Source organism: Pelophylax lessonae (assembly GCF_965119305.1).
Source record: "Pelophylax lessonae genome assembly, chromosome: 3".
NCBI lineage: Eukaryota > Metazoa > Chordata > Amphibia > Anura > Ranidae > Pelophylax > Pelophylax lessonae.
This window is the reverse complement of record NC_138770.1, coordinates 298,085,481-298,111,780: the sequence shown is the minus strand read 5'-3', so window position 1 is coordinate 298,111,780 and position 26,300 is coordinate 298,085,481.

The following is a 26,300-nucleotide window of genomic DNA, read 5'->3' as shown; positions in this document are numbered from 1 at the left end:
ATTTCATCTGCATATGATAATGTAATCAGGCAACCCCCCTGACCTGATGGGGTAATCTTATCAGCAGGGGGATGTCCATGCTGTATATATTCTGTATGAATTGTTCAATAAAGGAGAAGGTTCCAGAACTTGTACAAGCTAAGTTCTCGGCTAGCTTTGTATGGGGGCGGCTAGAAAATCTGATATCTATGGTCAAGACTGGAGGAAGCCTTATACTGGCGGAAGCCCTCAAACACAGTGTGGGTCGCGGTTCCGTTACAGCGACTTTGAAAAGGTACCCGCACTACTTTGATGCAACTTTTGATGCGACTTTGATCCAGAAAGTGTAAAGTTGGATAAAAGTTGCATCAAAGTCGCATTGTAAATCGTAATAGTGGAAACGTAGACTAAAGCTCTGTATCCACTAGTGTGACATGTCATGTGACTTTGAACACACAAAGTCGCATGACATGTCACAGCCGATTGGTTTCAATGGCACCCGTTCCCATCTTCGCAACTTTGAAAATCAGCGACTTTGAAAAGGTACCTGCACTACTTTGATGCAAATTTTGATGTGACTTTGATCCAGAGAGTGCAAAGTTGGATCAAAGCTGCACTCAAAGTCACATCAAAGTCGCACTCTAGCCTAACTCATTACTCACATGTAATGAGTAACAGAAATCAATTTGTATCCTAAACTTTCAAAAATGTTCCTTTTTACCTTATTTCTTTCATATTTTGTGCCAGTCACATGACCCCCCACCCCCCCCCCCCATCTCTCTCTCTCTCCCCCTCTCTTTTTCTCCCTCTCCCTCTCCCTCTCTCTCAGGTGAAGCTGCAAGCCTAAACGAGGCTATGAAGACAGGAGGAGATCATGGTGAGGGATAGGAGGGATGGGGTTGGGGCTGGGCAGATCTAGGCATGTGTGTCTAATAAAGGCCGACAATCTTTTCAGAAAGTAATGCCTCGTACACACGTGCAGATTGTCGGCTGAAAAGATTCGGCCGACGACCGATCGGCCGATTTTCGGCTTGTTAGTATGATGCTTCCGACAGCCGACAGCGCACTTTCGGCCGAACAGAATCTGTCGTGCAAGCATTAATATTTTTGTATGCCGACACCAGAACGGCCGATTGTTCACCAGTCAGTACAGAATTCAGCCGACAGACAGCAGATTTGCAAGACTGGGCATGCTCAGAAAAGAAAAAAGACAAGGAAAGTGAACCATCACATGACATCACTTCTGCAGTCGGCTGTTGTTGGCTGACAATATTCGTGTGCAGTCTTTTGCAGTTTTCAACAGACATGACAGACCTTGGACAAAAGACGGCTGATCGTTCGGCCGACAATCTGCACGTGTGTACGAGGCATAAAAGACAGATGAGCAAATTCAGATAAAGGGAGATAGCATTGTCGGTGAAGAACAGGAAGAAGCTGATTATCTAGTTTAGATAAGATGTTCTATGTTACCCAAGCAGCTAGCCAGAAAAGGAATAATATCAAAGATAAAGATATTAAAAAATACTATTAATAGGAACATTTTCATTTTTGATTGGAGTTTCCCTTGATGAGGACCCTGGGCTCACAAGGCAATGGAAATATTGGATAATGTCATCATTACGTTTGCCTTGATGACATCATGCCATCATATGCAGAAATACACTGAACTATGTATCCATATTGTACTTGACATTGGGTGAAAGTATGCTGGGTCTTTGTCAGAATATGGCAAGGATTTTTAATGTGCCTAGGAGGATAGTGATATTCTTTTTTGTTGTTGAACAATGCAGAGATAAGACTTGTGTATGTTGTGACATCTACAGTACTTCATTAAATGTTTGTGTGTACCAGCATAGAATTTTCTAATGATTTAGTAAATGGTTGATGCGATTTGAGGAGGCTTCTAGGCAGTGCAGGCAATAAGGGTATTACTTGTATTCATGACCATTTAAAGGTCTATTTCCTTCTGCACTGTCTAGAACTAGCATTTGCAGTATGTTTTATTGGAGTTCATTTCAAAAGACATATTTTAGGCAAATGCTGGCAAAGTTTTAACACTAAAGTGAATATTAGTTTTGCAACATAAAAATTTACGTTTGTAAGAATCTGCTGTCCCCGACTGTCTGTAATTGTATTTGGCTGTGTTTCTTACTGTCATAGAGTTATTTATGTACATCACTTCATATCCCTGCTAAAAAAAAACCCAGATTGGAGGACTTTGATATTTTTATAAAAGGGAGTTTCCAGAAATTAGACTGAGAGGGAACTAAGCCACATCGAGTCCATGGAGTTGCTACTACCAGAAAAAAACTATTATAAGCCACTAGGGAGAGACTAAAGCTCAGGGCAGATAGGCTGTCTCATAGTTCCAGTGCCAGACCAAAGTTCCTGTCATTGAGAAGTCCCATTCCAGGTTTGTAAAACAACAATTTGAGGATATCCCCTTGATCACTGGTCTTGTCTTCAGGTCTCCAACACCAAGACAGATGGTGCATTCTCAGTGGCCCCAGCACCTGGACTCCACTGCAACATTAATTTGGAGGCATCGCTATTGCTACCTATACATACCCAGGGATCTGTGCGCAATTCCACAAGGACTCAATTGTCCTTCCTTCTTTATGGATATAACTATTTATGCCAAAAACCTTTTCTAGAGTGAACTAAAATCTATTTCCTTTGCAAAACTCCTCTGGTTTTTCTTCCACTTTGAAGCCGCAAATTTAAATTCAGATAAAAATATGAAAAATCAGTAAGGCAGAATAAAAAGCATATTTTAGTGACCCAATAACTATAAAAATTTTCTGCCTAGAGATATACTTTAAAAGGCAAAATCAAAGAAAATTTCCACTGATTAGCCACAAGGGCAACACGTACAGTGCTCAGCATAAATGAGTAGACCTTTTTTGAAAAGTAAGATTTTAATCAATATCTCAAGGAACACAATAACAATTTCCAAAATGTTGACAAACCTGAGTTTTATAGAACATTTGTTTAGCTCATTACATGAAAGTAAGATTAATATTATAAACTAGATTACAAAGTCTTCAATTTGTATTTTGAATGATCTCCAGGATTTGTAAGGACAGCACCAAGTCTTCAGGCATGAAATGAACATGCTGGCGACATATTGCAACATCTATCTTTTTACATTCTTCAAGACCTACAAGAGCATGGATGGAGAGTGATGCTCAACTTGTCTTCTCAGAATTCCCCATAGATGTTTATTTGGGATCAGATCAGGAGACATACAGTACTTGGCCACTGAATTACTTTCACCCTGTTCTTCTTCAGAAATGCAACAGTGGCCTTAGATGTGTGTTTTGGATCATTGTCATGTTGGAAAAGTGCACGAGGACAAAGGGCACAGAGGGATAGTAGCATCTTCTCTTTCAATATAGAGCAGAACATCTGTGAATTCATGATACCATCAATGAAATGCAGCTCCCCGACACTAGCAGCACTCAAGCAGCCCCACAAAAGGGCACTGCCACCACCATGTTTCACTGTAGGCACCATGCATTTTTCTTTGTACTCCTCCCCTTTGGAACGCCATACAGTTTTGAAGCCATCAGTTCCAAAAACATTTAGCTTGGTCTCATTACTCCAGAGTCTCAGTAGTGTTCCTCCTTTTTAGCATGAACCCTGGCAAATTCTAGGGGGGCTTTTATGTGCATGGGCTTTAGGAGAGGCTTCCTTCATGGACACCCATGCATGCCATTCATCTGCACTGTATTCTGTCACGGGAAACAATCACCCCAGTTTGGCTTTCTACTTCTTTAGTTAACTGCAGTGAACTTGGTTGGCAAATTTTCTTCATCAGAAGCTATTGTCGAGGTGGTAACTCCCATAGATGGCCTGGACGTCTCTGTGAGATGGTTGCAGTTTCATCTTTGTTAATTTTTTGTATCACTTTTGCTACAGTATTCTGACTGATACGTAAAGCTTTGCTGATCTTCTTGTAAAGAAATTTTTTTCTTTCTTAGGCCTTCTGACATTTCTCCTCCATGCGGTGCCATTCCCGACAGCATAAAATAGGAAGGGTTTTTTTTTTTACGAAATGCCCTTTTATAATTAACTGTCTGCTGGACACCTGTTTAATAAATATTTTTAATCTCTTGAATTTTAATTATTGTTAATTAGGATTTTGTTGTCTAAAAATTAGCTTTTCTCCTAAGACTTTCATTGGAGTTTATTCATTTTTGCAACATGGTCTTGAATGCATTTGCTAGGAAAAATAATTTTTTGTGTTTGCAAATTATTAAATCTTGGTTGCAGTCAATGGCCAGGATTTGTGGGAGTATTTTGTAGTATAGAATCCCATAGAAAATGTTGATGCAGAAAGGAAAGGTTTTCTGACAAATCTGTTGGGGTGTACTCATTTATGCTCAGCACTGTATGTACTGTATCTTTCACAGTAAACTGGTCTATTTTTAAGACTAAAATGTCTTTTGCAAACTATGTGATTCATACTTTTTCACACTTCTATTTGTATAGAGGATTCTGTTTACTTGTTACCTCATCCTATTCTTGCTTGAACTGAAAGTCTGCTGAGTAGACTAGTGTTATTTCAGTCCTTCTAAAGTAACAATTTGTAAAAACCTGTATATTGTGTAGATATAATCCATGTAATCTTCCATCATGTATTAGGGTTTTTGTTTTGAAAGACTTAATGTGTTCCTTTTGTGGGTTTGATTCTTTGTTTGTATTCTAATATCCTTCCAGTTCAGCCATAATTGAATACTTTGACTTTCAAACTAGCAGTTCAATGAAAAATATTACAATAGTTGTTGCGCCTATTGTTACATAAAGGGATTTAGCTATTTATGCCAAAAACCTTTTCTAGAGTGAACTAAAATCTCTTGCCTTTGCAACACTCCTCAAGGTTTCCTTCTACTTTCAAGTTACAAATTCAAACTTAGAAAAGAATATGAAAATTCAGTAAAGAATATTTTAGTGACAAATCCATTTAGAGATAATCTTTACTGAATTGACTACAGTAATACTGTATATTATCTAATCTGTTCTCTTGCTTTCTGACAATGCCTTTAAAATAACCTATGTTGTGGCCATGCAGAAATCAACAATTTACCTTTAAAGCTAAACCTAACCTTCCTTATCTCCCCCACTACTCCATTCTTCCCTGGAAATGAAGTCACAACTGACGCAGGTCTTATGATTCTCTCCAAGCCCCCATGTGGCAGCACTGGGTTTCTAAGTGGCTGGATACCAAGCTTCCAGGGCTTCCAGGAGAAAGAAAAACGAGTCACATACTTCACCTTAAAGAATGTACTAGGTATTTTTCTTTGCTTTGAGTCTTGGAATATGTGAGTATGTGCTATTGGTGGGATGGTGGAGCCCAAATAAAATTACACTTCTTGTTTGTACCTGCAAGGCCACAATGGTGGACCATGCCTGCAAGGTGTGTCAACTGTAGTCTTCACTATGAACATGAGTGACAGGGTGACAATTTAATAGTAAAACTAGGAGGGAGTTGTCACCCCTGGACGTAGCAGAACAAACCAAGTTTGCCAGCTATTTTGTTTTACTTTTTTTTTACATCTATGAACAGAGCGGTTGCCTTCCTGGGAAATTAACCAGTAATCTAATCAAAGTAATTGGGAGCAGAGGAACTGTTGCAGCCAGCATATATTATTACCCATAGGTACAGTGTATAGATGCACGCCAGTATAAAAAAGAGTACATACAACAATACCAACAAGTATTAACAGCAAAGGGCCCAACATGAGTCCTGGTGGAATTGTGCACATATACTTGGATATACTGTATAGTTATTAACCACCTCAATACCAAATGCTTTTACTCCCTTTTTACCTATGCCAATTTTCAGCTTTCAGTGCCATTACACTTTGAATGACAATTACAACTTTTTACAATTTTTTTGAGACAGAACTTGGTGCCATTTATTCACCACTGGGTTTTGTTTTGCTTTTTTTTTGCTATAAAAAAAATAAAAAAACTCCAAACATTTTGAAAAAAATGTTTTTCTGTTATAACATTTTGCAAATAAACAACCTTTCTTCATGAATTTAGGCCGAGGTGTATTCTGATACATTTCTTTGGTAAAAATATCCCAAATCAATGTATATTATTTAATCAGTGTAAAAGTTCTAGAGTATACAAACTATGGCATATGTACTTGAAAATTAATCAATCACAATGTACCGACTATCTGATTTCTTGAGACCTTAAAATTCCAGGACAATACAAATACCCCCAAAATAACCCCTAGTCCAAGGTAGTAAGTTACTAAGTGGCATGGTGCTTTTTTTTTACCACAGTTTTTCAGAAAATGAAGAAATTAAGTAAAATGTGTTATCACAAAGTTGTCATTTTAATAAGTTATGTCTCACACAGCATAGGCATATTTATATTTACACCTCAAAACACATTCTGCTATGACTCCCAAGTATGGGGATACCACACATATGAGACTTTTTCACAGCTAAGATACATAGAGGGCCCCAAAATCCAAGGAGTTTTTTTGGGGGCTTTTAAGGAGCATAAATTACACATCTAATTTCATGACCACCTAACTCCTTTTAGGAAGCCCAAAAACACCAGGACAGTGGAAACACCCACAAGTGACCACATTTTGGAAAGCAAACACTCCAGGGTATTCTCTAAGAGGCATAATGAGTCTTTTGAAAATTCAATTTTTTTCCACATGTTTTTGGAAAATGCAGGAAATAAAATGAAACTTTTTTTTTTTTTTTTTTTACACAAAGTTGTCCATAAAAAGTCAAAAGTATATTGCGTTTAGTGAAATTTTAAGTAAAAAAGTCTGTAACGGCACCCCGGACACAAAAGGGCTAAAACCGTTTAGGAGATCTTCCCCTTCCAGAGCTACAGGCAAAGCTACTTGCAGGACACCAAACTCCCGAACTGGAAACCAAGGACTGATGCAAACAGTGTAGCTGGAACCTTATGAATGCTGCATACAGCTGAATAGGAAAAACCATATGAAGGGTTTACACTCCTAGCAGTCAAACTGGAACAGCATACAATAAATCCCCCCAATAACGAGACAAGGCTCTGCGTTGAGGTTAAAACAGGAACAACATTTATTGGAAGAACACAGCACACTTTTATACAGAATTTGGAACATCCTGCCCCCAACAACAGCTTTCCTATTGGTCAATTGTAAAGTACCTGCAGTTCCCCATAAGGTCCTCTCCAGCCATGCAAATGAGGGCTTGAAAATGAGTCAGCAGTGATTGGTCAGATAGCTTGACCAGAAGGACTGCCATGTGCAAGGAGACAGAAGCCCCAGGGGGCAATCAATGTACACAATAGTCAGACACAGAACAATGGTTCCCTAACGAGCCCTCAATACACATTTCTCTGGGTGTCAATACATCCCTTAGCAGACAACAGGTGAGGTCATTATCTCTATAATAAGTCGCGCTAGCTTGAATAATGGAAGATGAAGTCCATAAAGTCCACATGTATCAGGATCACAGTATTCAAACAGGCTCCCTATGGGTATACGCTTACCAGAAATGGTAAATCAAAAGGCAGGTTCTCTGGGATATACACTCGTCCCCTTGATAGCAGACTGAAGCCAATAATCTTGCGTTGATACAACGGTATTGGATAAAAAATATAAAAACGCAATAGCGTAAAACCCAACACAAATGGAAAAACTTAAACACCAATGTGAGTGAAAAAAAACTGGATAAAAAGTGTGTATAACTCCACCAGTGTAAAAATCAAAAAATTCAAGAAAAATAAATTCCCAATAGGTGGGACACATAAAGGTACCCCTTACCAAAAATAACAGGAAATAAGTGCAAGCATGAGGGTGAGGTGCAATCCTATAACAGCTGGCGTTGCCTCTTACCACAATAAAAAGAAGAATAACGCCAAAGTGAATGGGAAATCTTAAAGTGTCCTCTGTGTAAACAACCACCACCATTAAAGTTCGCCTCTTACCAGAAAATAATCAGATAGAGCCAAATTGAATAAGCCAAGCAATCAAGCAAGATAGGATGTCAGCCTTCACCAGTGGGATTTGCCTCTTACCATAGGGAAATAATCAAATCGCCTGTAGGAATGATGAACTTCAGGGAACCTGTAGTGGAATCCTGGACGGGTAACTCCAAAGGCCAGGCAGATTACCACCAAATGAAAGAGAAGGCTTCCATAGTGTAAAACTGTTATATTTATTTAAAATTAAAAAGAATAAAACTTACAATGACGAAGGAAATGTAGAGCATAAATGTTAAGGCCGCCGGCCGGACGGTCTCCGCTCGTCCGCACTGAAAACGTCATCTTTGACGAAACGTCGTAAGGACACGGCGTACTGACGTCATCTGATTGCGACCAGGAAGTGCGGACGAGCGGAGACCGTCTGGCCGGCGGCCTTAACATTTATGCTCTACATTTCCTTCGTCATTGTAAGTTTTATTCTTAATTCTAATTTTTAATAAATATAACGGTTTATGTGTCCCACCTATTGGGAATTTATTTTTCTTGAATTTTTTTATTTTTACACTGGTGGTGTTATACACACTTTTTATCCATTTTTTTTTCACTAACATTGGTGTTTAAGTTTTTCCATTTGTGTTGGGTTTTACGCTATTGCATTTTTATATTTTTTATCCAATACCGTTGTATCAACGCGAGATTATTGGCTTCAGTCTGCTATCAAGGGGACGAGTGTATATCCCAGAGAACCTGCCTTTTGATTTACCATTTCTGGTAAGCGTATACCCATAGGGAGCCTGTTTGAATACTGTGATCCTGATACATGTGGACTTTATGGACTACATCTTCCATTATTCAAGCTAGCGCGACTTATTATAGAGATTCTGTTTAGGGTGTGGTCACACTTGAAGTCGCTGCTGTTTTCTTTCCATTAGCGCGGTTAATACCTTTTATTTATTATAGGTGAGGTCATTAGCACACCCGACAATAGGTGAATGGAAAGCCACCTCAGACCAAAAGCAACATTGTTTAGACAGCCCGTCTCCACATTGAACTTCCTGGAATGACCATATTAGGAGTGCACTTCCTGTGCCTTACAGTGTACAGGAATAAGGTTTAGCTTCCAGGATAGAGGCAAGACTCCATTAGCCACATGGTTAAAGAAACACAAAAAGACACAAAAATGCATAACTCCCAGTCTACTGAACAGAACCCCCACATTCAATCCATCCCCAGATAGCCTGGATCTGAGCGCTCAACATATCCAAACAGTGCTCAGATGCCACAAACAGTCAAATCGCCATGGGGTTTACGTTTAGCATGGGCTGATGAGAGGGTCCATAGTCACATTGCAGGAGGCGAGCAACCAGGCTTCTCCAATGCCCAGTGGCGAGATTGGTCTCGTCACAAAGTCCATCAGTCCCAGGATCAAAGGATATGTCAAAATAGAAACACCTCCAATAAAGAGTCCGTCTGAGGTTAAACAAGCATACAGTCCTCAGATGTAGAATCTGTATATGCAAAGAGATGAAAGGGAAAAGATCATGGTGCAGTACATCACAATTAGTGAAAAACACACATATAGGGAGGGTTCCACCAGTGCAGTGTTAATGCAGTATGATGTGTACACACTTGCTCCATCCATGCACACTCACCAAAGCTAAAACAATCACTTGCTTGTAACTATATATATATATATATATATATATATATACATATATTTAAATAACATAAGATATTTCTAACACACAGTATATGCATTCTTCGAATTGATGGCATTTTGAATGCACAGAGATACTGTGATGAGATCCTGAGGCCCATTGTTGTGCCATTCACCCATGACCATCACCTCATGTTGCAAGGATCTATACACAATTGCTGGAAGCTGAAAACATTCCAGTTCTTGCATGGCCAGCATACTCACCCATTAAGCATGTTTGGGATGCTCTGGATCGTCGTATACGACAGTGTGTTCCAGGTCCTGCTAATATCCAGCAACTTCGCACAGCCATTGAAGAGGAGTGGACCAACATTCCACAGACCACAGTCAACAACCTGATCAACTCTATGCGAAGGAGATGTGTTGCACAGCGTGAGGCAAATAGTGGTCACACCATATACTGACCGGTTTTCGGACCCCCCGGACCCCCCCCCCCCCCCAATAAAACTGCCTATTTTAGAATGGCCTTTATTGTGGCCAGCCTAAGGCCCCTTTTACACATACGGTCCGTCATTCAACCCAGCAGGCTGAACCAAAAGAACGGACAGATTGCTGTACTAACATCGCTTGTTTTATTACAGCGATCTGTCAGTTTTTTTTTTTTTTGCCTCTGCTATGCTATTGTGTTCTGACAGGGGGACGCCCCCCCCCCCCAACAGAACACGGTGATCAGTGCTCCCAGCCATTGGCAAGCACTGGTCGGTTACTACTTTTCCAGCATGCCTGCTTAATTAAAGCCGGTTCTTAACCACTTACGTGCCGGAGGATTTGGCTCCTCAAAGACCAGGGCCTATTTTGTGATTCGGCACTGTGTGAATTTAACGGACAATTGCGAGGTCGTGCGATGCTGTACCCAAATGAAATTGACGTCCTTTTTTTCCCACAAACAGAGATTTCTTTTGGTGGTATTTGATCACCTGTGCGATTTTTACTTTTTGCGCTATAAACAAAAATAGCGACAATTCTGAAAAAATAATATTATTCACATTTTTTATATGAAATTCCCCCCAAAAAAATGTAAAAATCAACATTTTTTAACATTTTAGGCCAATTTGTTTTCTGCTACATATTTTTGGTAAAACAAAAACGCAATAAGCGTATTTTGATTGGTTTGGGCAAAAGTTATTGCGTTTACTAACTACGGGAAAGATTTATGTCATTTTTTTTAACTAGTAATGGCGGCGATCTGCGATTTTTTTTTTGCGGGACTGCGACATTGCGGCAGACAGATCGGACCCTTGACTGACATTTTTGACACTTTTGGGCGTACCAGTGACATTACTACAGTAATCAGTGCTATACATATGCACTGTTACTGTAAAAATGACACTGGCAGGGAAGGGGTTAACTTTATTGGTAAACAGTGGGTTAAATGTATCCCTAGGGGCGTGATTCTAACTGTGGGGGGGCGTGGCTTGTGATGTAACCACAGAGACATACGATCCTACATAGCAGGATCGTACAGTCTCTGCAGTTACACCAGGGAGAATGACAGACGGCTGTGTTTACATCAGCCGCTTGCCTTTCTCCCTCTCCAGCGGGAGATTGCGAGTGGCCGGCGGACATCGGAGCCTCTGGTCACTCGCGCGGGGATCTCAGTGAACGAGCAGGGGCGGGAGCGCGCCTCCGGCGGCGCGTGCTCGCCCCCCACAGGCAGCTGAGCGAGTGACGTACCCATACGTCACTTTGCCCAGCAGCCGCTGCCTGCCGCAGTATATCTGCGGTGGGCGGTCGTTAAGTGGTTAAAATGCCTTCTGTCAAACTGGCTGTCTTGGCTGACAGGCCAAATGTCAGCCAAGACAGCAAATTATTAATGGTGTTTCCCTTTAGGATCTCTATCTTCCTCAAATAAAAAGCTTTTTGTCCCTCTAATAAAGAGTATCCTAAAGCCTAGTACACACAATGAGATTATCAGACGAATGATAGTCCATGTTTGTTTGTTTTTTTTTTATGCTAGTCTCCATATTGAAAACGAATAGGTTACTAAAGTAAAAAAAGTATTGTATGACATAATTAAAATTCGGAAATAATGTAATGTATTTGTATTGTATATTTGGACAAAAACTGCACTGATTAAATGAAAATTGTACAATCTGGTAACACACAAATTTTTATATTTGTCACTTCAGAACATTTTGGGATGACAGCTGTGTACTAACGATCAGATTATGATATGATCACTTTGAAAGCAGTATATCTTTTCTTTTTTTTTTTTAACAATACATTTTTATTGAAAGCTAATTATAATACATTACAGAGCATTGCACCCATTGTACATAAGATGGTGCAGTAATCATACAATGGAAACCGCCAGTACAAGAGGGATGCTAAAAAGCATAACTGTAGTTTCCTATAATGGTGTAGGTATGTAACCCCAATACAGGGGTTGAGTCCCCAAGTGGGCACAATATGTGACCGAGCTCTGTTTCGCATAGCTAAGAGGCTCAAATAAAGCCCCTTTAGGGAACAAACAAACAGAGAACAGTTAAGTAAACCAAAGTACTATACTACTAGAAATAACAAATTCATTGATTGCTGCCCGTTTTCCCTGTTCTGTCCTTTATTCCTCAATCATTACCCTGAGAATTACATTATATATGTGACGAGGCCGGGAGCTAGTTCTCTATTTGTCCCCGAAAGTGGTATTTTTGTATGATATTCTGATCGTGTGTACAAGGCCTTAAGATGGAAATACACTGCATCTGAGCACCATAAACAAAAATGCTATTTAATTGTTTTTTAATATTAAAAGCAAACACACCCATCCATCCATGTCATCATGCTTTATTTTGCTGAGTAATTGCTTTGAAAAAAAACCCTAACCTTCCTAGTTGTGGCCATCTTGAGTGAGGGCAGATAATTCATAACATTTACTTCCTAGAATCCATCTGCCCTTAGCCCATGCATGGAGGCAGAAGGGTGTGCTTAGCTGAGAAAAACCCTCCACAAGGTTTTTCACTTTGCGGTAGTTTATCGGAGATCTGTCACCAAGACATTCTTTAAGATCTCTATCTTGTATCAAGTATTTTGAAAAAATACCAAAGATACTACTCAGTTGTGCTGAGTAATCAATTATTACTTACTATTATTTGATTAATTCCTTATTCCTCTCTTCACTTACATTAGTTGTTAGTTGTATTTTTTTTTTTTTTTTTTTGTAGTTTTTACTCTGTAAATAGCTCTCTTTCGTACTTTTTCAGGGTTACCCCTCCTTCTGAAATGATTCAATAGCAAATTACGCTCACCCTCAAAATCCACTTTTGTTGAACAATTTCTTTTCACCTGTACAAACTGCTCACTTTAAAGTGATATATGATATTACCCAAATGTAGTAACAGTTGGTTTCCTAAAAATCTTAGTTTGTATAATATATTGTCCATTCCTTTACATTATCAGATCCAAAACGTTTAATTTATTTCTTTTCATTTCTCTGCTGAAATACATCCTTTTTTGGATATAGGATCGTAATGTACTTAAAAAGTGTCTGAGGATGTGTTACCACATCTAATATTCTCTGTCAGATTCTGGTTACCAGAAACAATGGGATCAACCTGGTGGTGAATGTTGGTTTTCATGCAACTTTGGTAGAACATAAAATGTTGCTACTGTTGGGGTTTTATTAGACATATATACACAAATTCTTTTTTATTTTATATGAATTTTAAAAGCACTCTTGAGCTTTGCACTCTACGTGTTCTGCTCTCCTGAGTCCTGCACTCTGTATGTTATACACCCTTGTGCTCTGCACTCTGTGCATTACACACTACTGACGCCTGCACTTCTGTGCCTTGCACAATAGATGTTATGCTGTTCATTTTATACACATGACCTTGCACTCGCTGGGCTGCATGTGACATATTCCTGACCCTTGTATATACACTGCCTTGCGAAAGTATTGGGCACCCTTGAACTTTTCGACCTTTTGCCACATTTCAGGCTTCAAATATAAAGATATAAAACTGTAATTGTTTGTAAAGAATCAACAACAAGTGGGACACAAGCATGAAGTGGAACGACATTTTTTTTGATATTTCAAACTTTGTTAACAAATAAAAAACGGAAAAATTGGGCATGCAAAATTATTCAGCCCGTTTACTTTCAGTGCAGCAAACTCTCTCCAGAAGTTCAGTGAGGATCTCTGAATGATCCAATGTTGACCTAAATGACTAATGATGATAAATAGAATCTACCTGTGTGTCATCAAGTCTCCGTATAAATGCACCTGCACTGTGATAGTCTCAGAGGTCCGTTTAAAGCACAGAGAGCATCATGAAGAACAAGGAACACACCAGGCAGGTCCAAGATACTGTTGTGGAGAAGGTTAAAGCCGGGTTTGGATACAAAAAGATTTTCCGAGCTTTAAACATCCCAAGGAGCACTGTGCAAGCGATAATATTGAAATGGAAGGAGTATCAGACCACTGCAAATCTACGAAGACCTGGCCGTCTCTCTAAACTTTCAGCTCATACAAGGAGAAGACTGATCAGAGATGCAGCCAAGAGGCCCATGATCACTCTGGATGAACTGCAGAGATCTACAGCTGAGGTGGGAGACTCTGTCCATAGGACAACAATCAGTCGTATACTGCACAAATCTGGCCTTTATGGAAGAGTGGCAAGAAGAAAGCCATTTCTTAAAGATATCCATAAAAAGTGTTGTTTAAAGTTTGCCACAAGCCACCTGAGAGACACACCAAACATGGAAGAAGGTGCTCTGGTCAGATGAAACCAAAATCAAACTATTTGGCAACAATGCAAAACGTTATGTTTGGCGTAAAAGCAACACAGCTCATCACCCTAAGCACACTATCCCCACTGTCAAACATGGTGGTGGCAGCATCATGGTTTGGGCCTGCTTTTCTTCAGCAGGGACAGGGAAGATGGTTAAAATTGATGGGAAGATGGATGGAGCCAAATACAGGACCATTCTGGAAGAAAACCTGATGGAGTCTGCAAAAGACCTGAGACTGGGAAGGAGATTTGTCTTCCAACAAGACAATGATCCAAAATATAAAGCAAAATCTACAATGGAATGGTTCACAAATAAACATATCCAGGTGTTAGAATGGCCAAATCAAAGTCCAGACCTGAATCTAATCGAGAATCTGTGGAAAGAACTGAAAACTGCTGTTCACAAACGCTCTCCATCCAACCTCACTGAGCTCGAGCTGTTTTGCAAGGAGGAATGGGCAAAAATTTCAGTCTCTCAATGTGCAAAACTGATAGAGACATACCCCAAGCGACTAACAGCTGTAATCGCAGCAAAAGGTGGCGCTACAAAGTATTAACTTAAGGAGGCTGAATAATTTTGCACGCCCAATTTTTCAGTTTTTTATTTGTTAAAAAAGTTTGAAATATCAAATAACTTTCGTTCCACTTCATGATTGTGTCCCACTTGTTGTTGATTCTTCACAAAAAATTACAGTTTTATATCTTTATGTTTGAAGCCTGAAATGTGGCAAAAGGTCGAAAAGTTCAAGGGGGCCAAATACTTTCGCAAGGCACTGTAAATACATTACAATATATACTCCTGGTGTTCTTTTGTTAGTTTATGTGCAGAAAAGTATTGTATATGTAATGGAAGAGTTTTTTTTTGTTTTGTTTTTTTAAATTAGTGTTTTGAGGTTTGTTCGTGTTTGTTAGATTCTCAGTTTGTGGCACAGTAATTAAAGCAGATTTTTCTGGGTAAAAGGACTCTGACATATATGTGTCACATTACTGAGCAGAGAGGTCAGTCTCTAAAAGTGTTATATTAAAGCGGAGTTCCGGACATAGAATCGTTTTTTTTTTTCAATCTCCCCCTAACAATCACCCTTACACATCGATACATCCGCTAATCCTGGTTAGAATGGTGAAATAATGAGTTTGCAAGAATAAAATCTTACTTTATATAATTTCTGATGTGCGGCGCCATCTTTGTTGTGGATTGCCGAGTCCGTTGTGGGGAAATGTCTTCCCTTCTTCCTGATTCCAGTGGGCGTAGGCCTGTGAGTCAAGAAATGAGAACAGTGGTCAGCCGCCCATGTGACTGCAAAGTGCATCATGGGAGCGCCGAGGAAGAGCTCCCAGGACGCATTGCGGCACGGAAGTGACGAGGAGAGCCGAGGCGCAGGAGGGAGGAAGTCCTTTGAAAGGTGAGTATACAAACCTCTGTAAACAGGTAAGTGAAAAAAAAAAAACTATGGGAATATCCAATTCTGACTCAGCGGAGGGTAAGGAATACAATGCAGTAATTATTAGAAATTGAATTTTGTGCCCGGAACTCCGCTTTAAGAAAGAATAGCGCACACATGCAAAAGAAATGACTATCAAATATGGAGACAATCCATAAATAAAAATGGGGATTTAGTCCCACCATATGGCCATATCGTGCTCAAGCCCACCACTGCGTCAAAGTACCCCATTATCAGTGGGTCCTACACTATCCATAAAAAAGGGGTGAATCCAGCCTCTCTTACCCTTGGAGACAACACTCCTTGCTGGAAGAGATGTGCTAATGCACTACAGGGGACTCCTCCTATATCTACTTGATAGTGGACACCAATGGAGTACAGGTGTGTGTGGGGGATGGGATGCTCAACCTCAGAAGTCTGGTCAGACCGAATACATAATAAACAAGCAAAAAATTGGGGGAGCAAACCCTGAACATGTATATCTAAAGCCAGTGTAGCTATGGACCAAGCAACATGTATATTAAGAAAGAATTGCTTGTTTATTATGTATTCGGTCTGACCAGACTTCTGAGGTTGAGCATCCCATCCCCCACACACACCTGTACTCCATTGGTGTCCACTATCAAGTAGATATAGGAGGAGTCCCCTGTAGTGCATTAGCACATCTCTTCCAGCAAGGAGTGTTGTCTCCAAGGGTAATAGAGGCTGGATTCACCCCTTTTTTATGGATAGTGTAGGACCCACTGATAATGGGTTACTTTGACGCAGTGGTGGGCTTGAGTACGATATGGCCATATGGTGGGACTAAATCCCCATTTTTATTTATGGATTGTCTCCATATTTGATAGTCATTTCTTTTGCATGTGTGCGCTATTCTTTATTAATATACATGTTGCTTGGTCCATAGCTGCACTGGCTTTAGATATACATGTTCAGGGTTTGCTCCCCCAATTTTTTGCTTGTTTATTATGTATTCGGTCTGACCAGACTTCTGAGGTTGAGCATCCCATCCCCCACACACACCTGTACTCCATTGGTGTCCACTATCAAGTAGATTTAGGAGGAGTCCCCTGTAGTGCATTAGCACATCTCTTCCAGCAAGGAGTGTTGTCTCCAAGGGTAAGAGAGGCTGGATTCACCCCTTTTTTATGGATAGTGTAGGACCCACTGATAATGGGGTACTTTGACGCAGTGGTGGGCTTGAGCACGATATGGCCATATGGTGGGACTAAATCCCCATTTTTATTTATGGATTGTCTCCATATTTGATAGTCATTTCTTTTGCATGTGTGCGCTATTCTTTCTTAATATACATGTTGCTTGGTCCATAGCTGCACTGGCTTTAGATATACATTTACAGGGTTTGCTCCCCCAATTTTTTGCTTGTTTATTATGTATTCGGTCTGACCAGACTTCTGTGGTTGAGCATCCCATCCCCCACACACACCTGTACTCCATTGGTGTCCACTATCAAGTAGATATAGGAGGAGTCCCCTGTAGTGCATTAGCACATCTCTTCCAGCAAGGAGTGTTGTCTCCAAGGGTAAGAGAGGCTGGATTCACCCCTTTTTTATGGATAATGTAGGACCCACTGATAATGGGGTACTTTGATGCAGTGGTGGGCTTGAGCACGATATGACCATATGGTGGGACTAAATCCCCATTTTTATTTATGGATTGTCTCCATATTTGATAGTCATTTCTTTTGCATGTGTGCGCTATTCTTTCTTAATATACATGTTGCTTAGTCCATAGCTGCACTGGCTTTAGATATACATGTTCAGGGTTTGCTCCCCCAATTTTTTGCTTGTTTATTATGTGTTCGGTCTGACCAGACTTCTGAGGTTGAGCATCCCATCCCCCACACACACCTGTACTCCATTGGTGTCCACCATCAAGTAGATATAAGAGGAGTCCCCTGTAGTGCATTAGCACATCTCTTCCAGCAAGGAGTGTTGTCTCCAAGGGTAAGAGAGGCTGGATTCACCCCTTTTTTATGGATAGTGTAGGACCCACTGATAATGGGGTACTTTGACGCAGTGGTGGGCTTGAGCACGATATGGCCATATGGTGGGACTAAATCCCCATTTTTATTTATGGATTGTCTCCATATTTGATAGTCATTTCTTTTGCATGTGTGCACTATTCTTTCTTAATATACATGTTGCTTGGTCCATAGCTGCACTGGCTTTAGATATACATGTTCAGGGTTTGCTCCCCCAATTTTTTGCTTGTCTAAAAGTGTTATGCCAAAAGGTCTGGGGGGAAAAGTTACCTACACCTGCATGTGAGCATCTTGGAAAACCTTGAAGCTTCTGCTTGTAGCTGGGATGCAGCGGGATGCAGCAGAATAACACATTCAGTCCCAGTGCAGTGAAAGAACTTGAAATAATGCAGAAACAGTTCACAAATAACCTAATAGGAAGGCAGCCCAACCAGGAGCACTCACAGTACCAGCAGCGAGTAGAAAGTAGACAGTAGCCGACTGTCAGCGTTTGTAGAGAGGAGAAGAATGCGGCCAGGCTGTCTTGTGCCCAATAGGCAGGTGTCCAGAAAGGTTGCAAGTCTTAGGCTTCCCCTCCTTGTCAAGAACCTTTCCTTGTTGCTGGTGCAGTCCCTAACAGATGGGGTAAGTGTCCCTACTCTACCAACTTGCAAATGCGCACCAAACCTGGGAGCCATGGCCTAAAAAAGGCTCTGCCTGATCCAAGATGGCTGCAAGAGTCATATGGGGGAGCAGCATCCAATTGGATGCTTCCCCAGTGACCCAGGAAACCATTGAAGAGCTATGTTCCTCTTGACTTCCTCTCCACCTGTGGTGCTACAGGGAAGAGTGCCACCTGCAGTGGAGAAAGCAGACTGCACCTGCCTACATGCTCTATTCCAGGGTTTTTCAACCAGGGGGCCACAAAGAGTCCTCAGGGCACTGTGGCCGCATCCTGGTCTGAGCCCTGCTTGTGTTAACTCCTGTGCAGTGTGACTCTGCAAGGAGAGATAGCACAGTCCTTGGTTGAAAAACACTGCTGTATACTACTGCCCTAGTATTCTGTTAACATGGCAGGACTCTACATTAGCTTACTCGCAGCTGAGGCTTTGATTGTCACTCTTTTGTGGAGTCTCACTACCTGGTATTGCCATTTTATGGGTTGCGCTATGGGAAACTTTAAGGGGCTACCTTTGGGGACCCTTCGGTACACCTCTCAGATAAGACCAGGCACAACAGCAGGACCTGATCGGCTCAGACTGTGAAGTCCAGGCTCAAGATGGCTTTGATTATATAAAATGAGAGAGAGAGAACTACTGTATTGCAGGGCAGGGTTTGAGAGTTAGAAGAAACCATTGCAGCTGTTCAACGGGATGTAGCTTATTTACAGTAAATCGTGCTACAACTTTGTTTGCCGCTAAATTAGATGATTTTCAGAATCCTCTCAGACAAATAATTTATGATTTTTGTGCATAGCAGAAAAGGCTAAAGGAAGGAATCCAGTCTAACTTATTGAAAGTTGGCAAATTAATACATTTGCAAAGGAACCATTACCTGTGGTAGAGCTAGCTCATTGAGTTCCCCCTCATCTACCATCTCCTGGTAATCCCCCCAGAGTAATTCTTATTAAGTTTCTTAAATATAAGGACCAGGACACTATTCTTTACTAGGCAAGAGAAAAATATGACTTACAAACTGACTTTTCCAAAATTTCAGTTTGTAGATTTTTCCACTGATGTTCAGAAACAGCACATGCAGTTTCAAGATGAAAAAAGACATCTTTGTGATTCTAATTTCTCTGTGATACAATAGTGCTGATGTGTGCTGTATGTATATAACAGTTTGTTAGTTGCTTGATTATGTATATATTATGTTTAATTGCTGTTATATCAACTGCTTATCTAAAGGTATGCTCACCTTTTTATACCCCCGGAATGTCTCTGATGAGACATGGTTGTTCCATGTGGAGATCAGATGGGGGTTTAGTCTGCAGTTTTGTTTGTCTATTAACTCTTTTTTTTTTTTTTTTGTGTTTTCTAAAAATCAAGTTTTGAAGAGGTGTGCCTTATGGTATTGCTAGGATTAATAAGCAACTTTTAGAATTGATTTTGCTATTTTGTTTTAATACAGTATTACGGAAAAAGTTGGCAATTGTCTCTTGTAACATGTATGGCCTCCAGAAGCCTCTCAAGTGGGGAGAGATGCTTCTATGATAGTTAGACTTCAAGAGACCCACCTCAAGAAGGACACCCTTATTCGATATGTAGGTATCAAAGTGATAGCAATATATAATGAGTGATAATGAGTGACAGCAAATCATGGACAGCAGCAGAGAAGACAGGAAGGGGATACTGGCTGGAGAGAGCACAATAATCTGGCAAACAGGAAGTGCAGAGACATGGCTTAAATTAGGAATTTCACTGAAGCCTTTAAGGCTATTTAAAGATATTCCAGCCATGAATAATATTGTGGACTAATTTCGATTTCTGGGCATTAATATTTCTTTTTGCCTAAAGGATTATTTGTCTCTGAATTTGACTCCTATGATTGGTAACTTGCCTAATAGATGTAAAAGATGTGTACCTCCTTTGACTTTCACTGGTTGTCTGCTGTAACTTAATTTAAATTATTTGGCTTCCTCAACTGCTGTACTTACTGCAGAATGCACCTATTTGGATCCCTAGACTCTGGTCTGGTACAGTTGATATTTTATTTTTTTCGTGAGCTGGTGTGGACAGGTGGTTCATCAAGAGTCAAGCTTGAGGTTTTTCCAGAGACCTTTACATCAAGGAGGATTGGCAAACTCTTTTATGCAATTAAATTATGTTTCTGCTCAAATTCAGCATTTGATGGGTCTTCTTGAGGTTGGTGATCGAGATCCTACCCATATATTTATGTAAGACATTTTGGGTATCATGCCCTTGGTTTCACTGCTAGAAGCTATCACAGTTGAGTTCGCCCCCCCACTACATTACTAATGATCCAAAAAACCTGAGATAAGGGTAAAATAATGCTTAAGTAGGAGGGATTTTCTATATATAGCCCTTTGTGGGAGAACGGCACCTTGTCAGAGGTTGCCAAATTAGGTACCTTTGAACAATGGAATCTAATTCTAAAAGATATGTTTATCAACTCTTCAACCCCTTTGCGCCCAAGGGTAAAACAACTATTAATACCTAAGCACAATTTTGCAACTTTGACATGTGTTAGTAAAACTGTATATATCATCACAACTACTTTGTGCATCCGGGTGGATTATACCTTGGTTTCCCTTGACAAATTGGGATTTCATTTGGTGGTAAATGGTAATGGATATCTCCTAATTTTTACTATCTAAGGAAACAGGCCAAAAATGGTTTAAAAAAAAAATCCCTTTTTTAAAATTTTGGTGTAAATTTCATGTTACTGCCATAACCTACCACCATAGCACAACCCAAAATACCCTCTCCTGCTCTGGACAATTGCATCAATATTACATACTGTATGTGTATGTTAGTTGTATGTACCCGTAGTACATCCTAGAAACCATAGTGTGCATTTTGCTTATTTTTCATCTTACCTAAAACACACTAATACTAATTAAGAAAAAAGTTTTTTTTTTTTTAATCTTGCCCAAAATATACTGACCATGACCTTTGACCCTGACCTTTGACCCTGACCTTTGACCCTTACTTGACCCAAACACTAACCCTGAATCTTTGATATAGGTATTTTTCTTTATTTATTTTTTTTGTTTATTTCTTTATTTATTTTTACACACAGTTTATTTTTCTCTCTGCAAGGGGAGAGAGATACAATGTATCTTTTCTCTCCATTCACAGAGAGAGAAACAAGGGCTGGCTTTACAGTGACTGATCATTGCCATAACCAATCAGAGGCTATCACAATGATCAGATGACCAGGAAACAGGAGTTCTGGGTCCCAATCGTTAACATGAGACCCAATGCTCCCAGTGAGACCACAGTCTCTGTGCTGGGAGCGTACTGTGCAGCACAACAGATACGCATATATGTGGCCCCACGGAAAAAGACTCAGTCTAATGGGGACGCATATATGTGTACTGAGATGAATTCCATATTCCTAACACCAGCCTCTACCAGTATCTCCAATTTTGCCATGCTATCTATGCCCAAAAGAAGCTGTGCTGTTTAACAGTGTAGTTTATACATCCTAACAGAATTGTTTAGACTACGTAATGCCTCCTCGAAGTAGGCAATATCTCTCTTTATTCTGGTTTTATTTAAAGTTGCCTTATTCTCAGATGTCTTTAGGTCCTCTTGCAAGACAAGGTGTGGGTCCTATATTTGAAGATCAAGTAAATCAAGATAAAGTAGCGCAGTGTGGTATAGCAAAAAATGGCCTGGTCATGAAGTAGGTAAAATATTCTTGAGTTGAAGGTGGTTAATGCAGCTTACCAATCATTAGATGTGGTGTCGGCATCAGTTTTCTTTCCTTTGGCTTTTTTCCCCTCTGTTTTCACTGATGATCTGGCCAGTGACACACCTCCTGTATTAGTGGGACACAACTCTTTAGAACAAGCACAGGAGGCACAGCAGACAACAGCATTGCCAGTCTGGGAAAGGGGGGGGGTAGAGGGGGGAAGTGTAAATGTATTAGCAGAGTAGGATACACTAACAAATTGAAGCCAAGCTTCAGCTAACACTTTACAAGCAGTTACAGCTTGTATAAAGGGATAAACGTTGCAAATGAATAAATAAAACCTGATCATTTTAATCAGCCTTGCCAGTGTTAAGTGTTTTGTCTCATGTTGTTTACATGCCCCATGTAAACTGATATATTCTGCTAGGGAGCTTGGGAAAAACAGAGTTGAAAAGCTGCAACATAATAAATGTTTGCTTTTAAGTTTAATACTTTAAAATTGTCCATCTTTGTCATCTTCCTCACTTCATCTAAAACTGAAAACAAATTTGGGTTGGAGTTGAATTCTAACTTTATTCTCGCTGCTATTCAGGTAATAAAAAATTGGGAACATTTTGCTTAATGCGGCATTAACCCCTAATAATTGGTAAGCTGCAATACAATAGATGTTTGCTTTTGAGTTTAATGCTTTAAATTGAATGTAATATTACAGCATGCATTACATCAAGTCCACCTTGTACCCAGTTACTGTTCCATAATGAATTTAGTATAGATAGTGTTTAACCCTTTTAGAAAGATACCTTTTTTTATTCTTTCTGTTCAGTATGTTCTTTTTACCATAGTACTCCCTTTACTGGAATAAATGTACAATAACTAGTTGCTCATTAAGGCCAACTATTCTTTGTTCGAGTGTGAGCAGCTCAATGAAAACATAGATATGTATTGTGAAAAGATTTACTGTCCCCTGCAGAAATGATTATAGCCCAGTGCTAGATGAACAGATTCTCTCCCTGTGAATAATTTTAGCTTTGTAAATACTTTGTAAACCTGGTAATTGTGTTCAGTTTTGGAAATTGGCTCGTTGCACCATGCTGTGCAAGCACCTTATCAAAAAGTGCATAAATCATTCAAACAATTAGATCGAAACACAAACAACCAAAGTAGGTTGACAACTATTTGCGTAAGACTTACAGCTTATTTTTTTAGCCAGGTTGATGCCCATCCATGGTAGAAATTACCATGCTGATATACAGTACAAAATGTATTTTGAAGAGTACAGGCAGGAGCAAGCTAAGGGTGGCCAAGCACAGCCTTTATAAAAATATGGACGGTAATATTCAGGCCCTCTAGAGCCTAGTGATGGAAAATATGAGCAACTCAGGTAGCTAGAAGCACTGGCTATTGCACTAAAAGATTTTCATACATGTCTTTGTGAGACAGTTCATTTTTGTTTTTACAGAAGCATTCACCCTACATGTACTATTTCCATTTGTAGTCTACTGCAGGGATTATTTAACTATAGCCCTCCAGCTGTTGTGGGACTACACATCCCATGTGGCATTGTAAAACTCTGACATTCATAGACATGACTAGGCATGATGGGAATTGTAGTTCCTGAACAACTGGAGGGCCATAGTTTGAAGACCCCTGTTTTAGGGGATTTCAAGGGTAGTTCACCTTTAGAGATTTATACCAAGCACCTTACAATCTACTCCTCCGCATTTAAAAAAGTGCTCCTTTGGGCTTCTATACCTAGAGGTTGTATGCAGCCTGTAAATGAGTATGCCCTCCATCCTGCCTAAATGGCAGGACATTACAAGCGTGTTCTCAACACTAAAGACTGAGCACATCGGTCTTGTTCAAAGACTGCACGTGAATTTCTTCCTTCTACACCATAATGACATTCCTCTTAAAACATACAAAAATTTTATCATTATTAATTTGGTTAAGGCGACCCGATCTTGAATTCCAGCTCTTTGGAAATCCTCTTCGTCTCCCACTATACGGCAATGGTTCTGTACAATTCATAATATAGAACATACGGAAAATTTTACCAGTTTTCCTAAAAGAACAACCATTAAATTTGGCAATATTTAGTCACCCTGGAATAACTTCTACCATTCTGAAGAATTCGTCCATATCCTGACTAACTCTGCCCCCTCCTCTTCGGGGAGCCCTCAAGGTAGATTTTGTTTGCATCATTCATCGCCTATATAATATCTTTATATCTATAGAACAAGTATTCTTCCCATTTGGATCAGAGGTGCTAATCTCCCTAACACCCCCTTCCTCCCCACCCTCCACCCCTCCCCCTCATCACTATTCTATATATTTTTTTCCTCCTCAATTATAAAGTCTATTACCTCATAATTTATTGTGCAATCTCATGTCATGTGATATATATTATAACAACACATTATAACAGGAGAGAGGAAAATTAAGAGGAAAATTTAAAAAATGTTTTTTCAATTTTTATTTTCTTTATTATTTTCTATTGATAATAATAAAACGGTATGGAGCGGCACTATATCAACTATATAGACAACAGTGAAATTACATATATGGCAAATGTATATAAATGCACTCATGCTTCAACACATATAAATGCATGTGAATTTTCTTGTTTATGATTCTAAAACAATATAAAAATTGAAAGTGCAAAAAAAAAAACAATACATAAATAAGTAATGCACACCATCCAACAAATAACTTATGAATTCAAGACCCAAAAAGAAATAATATAAATGTAAATTACTCTATATAAAAATAAAAAAATAAATAAAAAAAGGCCGCGTCCAAATGCAATGTGCAATGGTGATAAATAACCAGCAAAGAAAGTCTAATAATCCGTGAATGCTGTGATGCAAAGAATAGTGAGAAAGGTGCTCTTTCCCCACAACTGATATCCAACACTAAGTGCAGTGGCCGCTCACCTTAGGGCAAATAATATTGCATTTGTACGGAAATCAGTCATTGGCTGAAGATGTTCATTCCATTGTAGGTAAATCTCAGCTCATATAAAATACAATAGGGGTCTCCATAGTGTAATATGTAAAATTCAACTTTAATTAAAAATATTAGTAACATACAATCAAGTAGACTCATGCAAGTGTAGCAAAGAAACTGAGGGGTCCCAGGATGATAGCAGCGTGGAAATTCCAAACTTCCGGTCTTGGCCGTAGACCAGAAGTGACGTCACACGGCTCCTCCCGACGCATTGCATCACAATCACATGACTTTCTCAAGGCCTAAGGTTTTGCACTAAGGTGAGTGGCCACTGCACTTAGTGTTGGATATCAGTTGTGGGGAAAGAGCACCTTTGTTACTATTTTTTGGATCACAGCATTTATGGATTAACAGACTTTCTTTGCTGGTTATTTATCACAATTGCACATTGCATTTGGACACGTCCTTTTTTTCACTTTTATTTTTCTGAGTATTTTACATTTATATTTTGGGACTTGGATGCATCATTTATTTGTTGGATGGTGTGCATTACATATTTACATATAGTTTTTTTTTTGCACTTTCACTTTTTATATTGTTTTATAATTAGACATTGTGTTGAAGCACGAGTGCGTTTATATACATATTGTCATATATGTAATTTCACTGTTGTCTATATAATTGATATAGCGCTGCGTTATGCCATTTTAATATTATGCTCAGTGTATGTGGTGACACTAAAGGGATTGGCTGCTATATCCAGCTTTATTTATTTATTATTTCAGTTTTTTTTCACTTGGTGGCGCATTGTTTTTTTTTGCTTTTATATTTTCTATTTTTATTTTAGTTTTTTTACTGTTATTCAAATATTTATTTATATATTACTGGTGTTTGTAGTGAGTGTTTTTCATATGTTTTCTTTGTATTGTAATACTAAATCTCCTAAATAAAATAATGCAAAAAAAAAAAATGGCTGCACATGCTCCCTCCCTGAGCTCACCCACTTCGGCTACAAAGGGAGAAATTGTTCTCAAGTCTTGAAATAAGCTTGTTATGTTGGTGATGGGAGCACGCGTTTAACATCCTGCCGTGGGGGGAAACTGTGTATAGCCTACAGGTATGGAATGACAGCAGAGCTTTTAAAAGCTGAAGAGTAGATTGTAATGTGCTTG